Source organism: Pan paniscus, chromosome 17 (genome assembly GCF_029289425.2).
Source record: "Pan paniscus chromosome 17, NHGRI_mPanPan1-v2.0_pri, whole genome shotgun sequence".
Taxonomy (NCBI): domain Eukaryota; kingdom Metazoa; phylum Chordata; class Mammalia; order Primates; family Hominidae; genus Pan; species Pan paniscus.
This window is the reverse complement of record NC_073266.2, coordinates 1,550,031-1,556,553: the sequence shown is the minus strand read 5'-3', so window position 1 is coordinate 1,556,553 and position 6,523 is coordinate 1,550,031. Positions and strand designations below refer to the sequence as shown.

At 48.5% G+C, this 6,523-nt stretch overlaps 1 pseudogene; it reads right to left on the bottom strand.

The window, feature by feature from the left end:
* Nucleotides 1-627: 627 nt before the first annotated feature.
* Nucleotides 628-4,299, bottom strand: LOC134729201 (cell division cycle protein 27 homolog; annotated as a pseudogene).
* Nucleotides 4,300-6,523: the final 2,224 nt, after the last annotated feature.

Here is a 6,523-nt window from a genome sequence, read left to right as displayed (position 1 = left end):
ACGCTGGAGGTTCCAAAAGCACACGGTGTGAATAGAGCCTGACGGAGCGAGAGCCCATTTCACGAGGTGGGAGGGGTGGGGGTGGGGTGGGTTGGGGGTTGTGGGGTCTGTGGAGAGCCCGATTCTCCCTCTTGGGTGGCTACAGGCTAGAAATGAATATCGCTTCTTGGGCGGAGGGGCTTCCTTAGGCCATCACCGCTTGCGGGACTACCTCTCAAACCCTCCCTTGAGGCCACAAAATAGATTCCACCCCACCCATCGACGTTTCCCCCCGGGTGCTGGATGTATCCTGTCAAGAGACCTGAGCCTGACACCATCGAATTAAACACCTTTACTGGCTTGGTGGGTTTGTTTGTTTCTGAGATGGAGTCTTGCTCTGTCCCCCAGGCTGGAGTGCAGCGGCGTGATCTCAGCTCACTGGAACCTCTGCCTCCTGGGTTCAAGTGATTCTCCTGTCTCAGCGCCACCATGGCCGGCTCATTTTTTTTTTTTTTTTTTTTTTTTTTTTTTTTTTTTTTTTTTTTTTTTAGTAGACACGGGGTTTCACCCTCTTTCATTGGTTTTCACTGGAGATTCCAGATTCGAGCCACACCTCATTCTGTGCCACAGAGAGACTTCTTCTTCTTCTTCTTCTTTTTTTTTTTTTAAGTGCAACGCAACGTGTCTGCCTTATTTGAGTGGCTTCCTATATCATTATAATTGTGTTATAGATGAAGAAAAGGTATTAAACACTGTGCTAATGATAGCGAAAGTGAAGACAAAAGAAAGGCTATCCATTTTGTGGTTAGAATAAAGTTGCTCAGTATTTAGAGCTACCTAAATACGTCAGCATTTACACTCTTCCTAGTCAAAGCTGGCCGATCTGAATAATCCTCCTTTAAACACAATTTTTGATAGGGTTAAGATTTTTTTAAGAATGCGACTCCTGCAAAAGAGCTGAACAGACAATACACATTTAAAAACATCACAACACAAGGATCAACCAGACTTGGGAAAAAAATCGAAAACGACACAAGTCTTATGAAGAACTGAGTTCTTAAAATAGGACGGAGAACATAGCCATCGGAAGAGAAGGCAGTATTGGCAAGTTGATTGTTGCGTTGGTCAGCAGTAGCTGGCACTATCTTTTTGGCCATCTTTCGGGCCATGTAACTACTACAGCAAAATGAGATATGATCCATTAAACAACATATTCGCAAATCAAAAAATGTTTCCGTAATATAATGCTTCAGATTTAGAAGCAAATCAAATGATAGAACTCCACTGCTGTAATAAGTCACCCCAAAGACCACCGTATCTGACAGAATAACTACCACAGGGTTATGACTTCAGAATTATACTTTCTCTTGATATTTACTTATGTATGTATTTATTTTTTTTAATGTATTTCTCTTGAGACGGCGTCTCGCTCTGTCGCCCAGGCTGGAGTGCAATGGTGTGATCTCGGCTCACTGCAACCGCCACCTCTCCGGGTTCAAGCGATTCTCCTGCCTCAGCCTCCCGAGTAGCTGGGACTACAGGTGCCCACCACCACGCCCAGCTAATCTTCATACTTTTAATAGAGACGGGGTTTCACCGTGTTGGCCCGGATGGTCTCGATCTCTTGACCTCGTGACCCGCCCGCCTCGGCCTCCCAAAGTGCTGGGATGACAGGCGTGAGCCACGGCGCCCGGCCTTCTCTTGACGTTTAAACTATGAAGTCAGTCCAGAAAAATGCAATAAATGTCAACGGTGAGTATGCTGTTGAGGCAGAGGTAGGACCACACTTTTTCATGTCTGATTCAGTTGATCACAATAGGACCTAGGTAGTAATTTCCTATGTGCCCACTTATACACGAGTACAAAAGAGTAAAACAGAGAGACCGCTACATTAAAGGGCACGTGAAGTTCTTCATAGTAACTCCGTAAACTGGAACACTGTCAAAAAGCAGCAGCTCGTGAGTTGTTTCCATCTATTTTTCTATTCTCCAATAAGTGAACTATGCTATTCCTTTCCAATCTCCCAAGCGCTCCTTGTCCCCATCACCACTTCGGTGCTCGAAGAAAAAGTCACAAATCCAGTCACACAACTAAAGAAACACATACACGAACCAAAGACAACTACAGCGTCTGCAAAAGTTTGCTAGAAGACTGAAACTGTTGAGTATAAGGATCTGGTATTCTATGATCATGAGTTCATTTCAGAGTTTGTTCAAGACATACGTTTCATAAGGAAACATCTTAGTTAGAAGTTATTCAGCACTATGTACCATCCCTAAGTATTTTTAACCAAATTCGTGACAATAAAGAGCTATCTAACCAGAAAAACTAGCGAGTACCGGCGCCATCCATAGGGCTTTGTCTTTACACTTCATTACCACTTACCATGCCTTACAATGTCTGGGATTGACCCTGATAGCATTTCGAAAACAAGCTGATGCTTTGTCCAGTTCTTCAGTGAAGACAAGCTCACGCCCTAATGCACTATAGGCATAAGCATCATTTGGATCCACTTCGAGAGTTCTCTGGAAGAATTGAATCGCAATATCGTGTTCCCGTTGCAGACCGAAACAGTTCCCTGCAGCACACCAGGCCTCTGGCTGGCGAAGTTTTATCCCTGTCTGTGAAGTCTTTGGACAGAACTGAAAGAGCAACATCTTTCGGAGGATGCCAAAGTGTTGTAGAGTAGATCTCCATGCCTTCGACTCTGTAATTCTCAATCCTTCTAACCTCTGAGAATTTTCTTTCAGCTTGCGTGGACTCTGAAAGTTTAAAATAGGCCCTTCCAATTTGGCACAGTACCCAACCGGTATTGCGGTGGTGAGAAGCTAGATGGCTCAAGATACTGACAGCTTCTTTGCCGTGGTGAGAACACAAAGCTAAATAACCTTCCCCCCTTTCACGAGGAAGGCTCATCAAGCCTTCCGCTGCTGCTTTTTGTAGATTAAAAGCCTGAATCTGAGGCGCGATTGCGGCTATTTTCCCTTCTGGAGTGACGGAAGAGTCCAATGTTGTCACTTCCATGGCTATCACTTATGTTCGGTGGAGTTATTCCTCCTTTATTAGCTTTACTTTTTGTTTTTCTGTTTGGGATTTTAGGTGGAAACTTCCCTTTTAATTTTCTCCTATTCTCCTCGGTTGTGGAGCTGTCACTAGTCAAGAGTCGTGAATTTCTTCGAGGCGGTGCGTTTGGGGGAGATGCCATAGTGGGGCTCAATACCTGAGGTGTTGCCCTTGTCGGCGCACCAGAACTTTGTGTTTTTGCAAGAATTGGGGTTACCTTTCGGCTCTTTCCCCTCTGCGAGAAGACAGACTGTGTTCCGGTTTGGCCGATTCCGGCAACAGACTTTTTTGAAGGGGCTCCGGTGGATGGCACGTCAATGACAGAAGGTGTCTAATACCAGTGCAGTTTTGTCCATAGGATCCGTCTCCGGGACTTGGGGCTTCTAATGGCAAAATGCCAACACTTGGGGCTCATGGACTAACTAACTGCTGCTGGTCCTCCTAATACACTTCGACCAGTTTTTGGTTTATGTTGAACCTGTTTAGATCATATGGAAGTTCCTGTTCCCAGTGGGACAGTATCAGGTGAAAGGACGGCTGAATCGATAGAAGACACTGGGGAGTCTGTATTCAAGGAGTACTTTGAATTGGAAGATTCTCAATTCAATCCGTTTAATTCAACGGTGTCCTGGGGTGTTTCCGTAAGAACGGTCTCAGGCTGTCTGTGACATAAGCTAGGACGAGGTCCCAGTGTTTTGGCACAACACTTGGACAGGCAGTTGCTAAAGCTCTCTAGAGATGTGAATCAAAATGTTTGGTCGGGATCTGGCTTTTCCCCCCTATTTCACATCATGATTCAAAGGGACACCAGAGGAAAGGATTTCAACGAAGGCTCTTTTGGTCACATTCTGACCCTTTGGTAAGCCGATCTGTCTTGCAATATACATGTCCCAACGATGGAAGGGGAAAGCGAGCTGAATCAGCAAACTCAGGAACAATAATATCATCATGGCTTCTCTGCTTAGGAAACACTCCACCCGATAAGATTTGATCCCCTTCTGCAAGCTTGCTGAGATCAACACAACATTTCGCAAGCAGGTATTTGCATTGCGGTGTAGTACCACTGTGTCCTTTCAAGAGTCTATATGTTTTATAGGCCTTTCCTGAGCGGTAAGAAGAGGTTGCCAGTAAAAACAAGGCTTCTTCTGAGTGTACTTCTGCATAGAGGCGTTCTGCGAGGAAAACCGCATCTCGGTAGGCATAGTGGCTTAGTGCTTGCCATATAGCAGCCTGGACGGGTCCCTGCAGCACCGCCATCCTCGAGGCTCAGGCCCACTTTCTGCAGTGCCTCAGGCACCGCCCCCCCCCCACCCCCCCCCCCACCCCCATAGCGGCTCCGGCCCGGCCAGCCCCGGCTCATTTAAAGTCACCAGCGACCGTTACCGACCGTTACCGTGGGATGGGGGAGTCCGAGCCAGAATGACTTCTTTATCCTGCCGACTCTGGAAAGCCCGGCCCCTTGTGATCCATTGCAAACCGAGAGTCACCTCGTGTTTAGAACACGGATCCACTCCCAAGTTCAGTGGGGGGATGTGAGGGATGTGGCAGGTAGGACGAAGGACTCTCTTCCTTCTGATTCGGTCTGCACAGTGGGGCCTAGGGCTGGAGCTCTCTCTGTGCGGACCGCTGACTCCCTCTACCTTGGGTTCCATCGGCCCCACCCTGGAACGCGGGCCTTGGCAGATTCTGGCCCTTCCTGGCCCTTCAGTCGCTGTCAGAAACCCCATCTCGTGCTCGGATGCCCCGAGTGACTGTGGCTCGCACCTCTCCGGAAACATTGGAAATCTCTCCTCTACGCGCGGCCACCTGAAACCACAGGAGCTCGGGACACACGTGCTTTCGGGAGAGAATGCTGAGAGTCTCTTGCCGACTCTCTCTTGACTTGAGTTCTTCGTGGGTGCGTGGTTAAGACGCAGTGAGACCAGATGTATTAACTCAGGCCGGGTGCTGGTGGCTCGCGCCTGTAACCCCAGCACTTTGGGAGGCCGAGGCCGTAGGATCCCTCGAGGAATCGCCTAACCCTGGGGAGGTTGAGGCTGCAGTGAGTGAGCCATAATTGTGTCACTGCGCTCCAGTCTGGGCGAAAGACAGAATGAGGCCCTGCCACAGGCAGGCAGGCAGGCAGGCAGGCAGGCAGGCAGGCAGGCAGGCAGGCAGGCGGGCGGGCGGGCAGGCAGGCAGGCAGAAAGACAACAGCTGTATTATGTTCTTGTCAGGGTAGGAAGCAAAAATAACAGAATACAGCCCTTATTTTTTTTTTCCCCTTCGGACGGAGTTTCACTCTTGGTGCCCACGCTGGAGTGCAGTGGCACCATCTCGGCTCACCGCAACCTCCACCTCTCGCGTTCAAACGATTCTCCTGCCTCAGCCTCCTGAGTAGCTGGGATTACAGGCAGGGGCCACCACACCCGGCTGATTTTGTATTGTTAGTAGAGACGGCATTTCTCCATGTGGGTCAGGCTGGTCTCGAACTGGCGACCCCAGTGGATCTGCCCGCCTCGGCCTCCCAAAGTGCTGGGGTGACAGGCGTGAGCCATCGTCACCGGCCGGCTACGTTTTTTTTTTTTTTTTTTTTTTTTTTAATTATTTTACTTTTTTTTAGTTTTCAATTTTAATCTATTTATTTACTTATTTACATTTATTTATTTATTTATGTATTTACTTATTTATTTATTTTCGAGACAGACTCTCGCTCTGTTGCCCAGACTGGAGTGCAGCGGCGCGATTTCGGCTCACTGCAAGCTCTGCCTCCCGGGTTCACGCCATTCTCCTGCCTCAGCCTCCCAAGTAGCCGGGACTACAGGCGCCCACCACTGTGCCTGGCTGACTTTTTGTATTTTGAGTAGAGATGGGGTTTCACTGTGGTAGCCAGGATGGTCTCGATCTCCTGACCCTGTGATCCGTCCACCTCGGCCTCCCAAAGTGCTGGGATGACAGGCGTGAGCCACCGCCCCCGGCCTATTTATCTATTTATTAACTTTGAGTCCAGGTTATGAAACCAGTTAGTTTTTGTAATTTTTTTTTTTTTTTTTTTTTTTTTTGAGACGAGGTTTCACCGTGTTGCCAAGGCTTGGGCCGAGGGATCCACCGGCCCTCGGCCTCCCAAAAGTGCGGGGATGACAGGCGCGAGCCTACGGCGCCCGGACCCCCCCTTCCCCCCTCCCCCGCTTGTCTTCCCGACAGACAGTTTCACGGCAGAGCGTTTGGCTGGCGTGCTTAAATTCATTCTAAATAGAAATTTGGGACGTCAGCTTCTGGCCTCACGGACTCTGAGCTGAGGAGTCCCCTGGTCTGTCTATCACAGGACCGTACACGTAAGGAGGAGAAAAATCGTAACGTTCAAAGTCAGTCATTTTGTGATACAGAAATGCACAGATTCACCCAAAACACAGAAACCAGTCTTTTAGAAATGGCCTTAGTCCTGCTGTCCGTGCCAGTGATTCTTTTCAGTTTGGACCTTGACTGAGAGAATTCCCAGTCG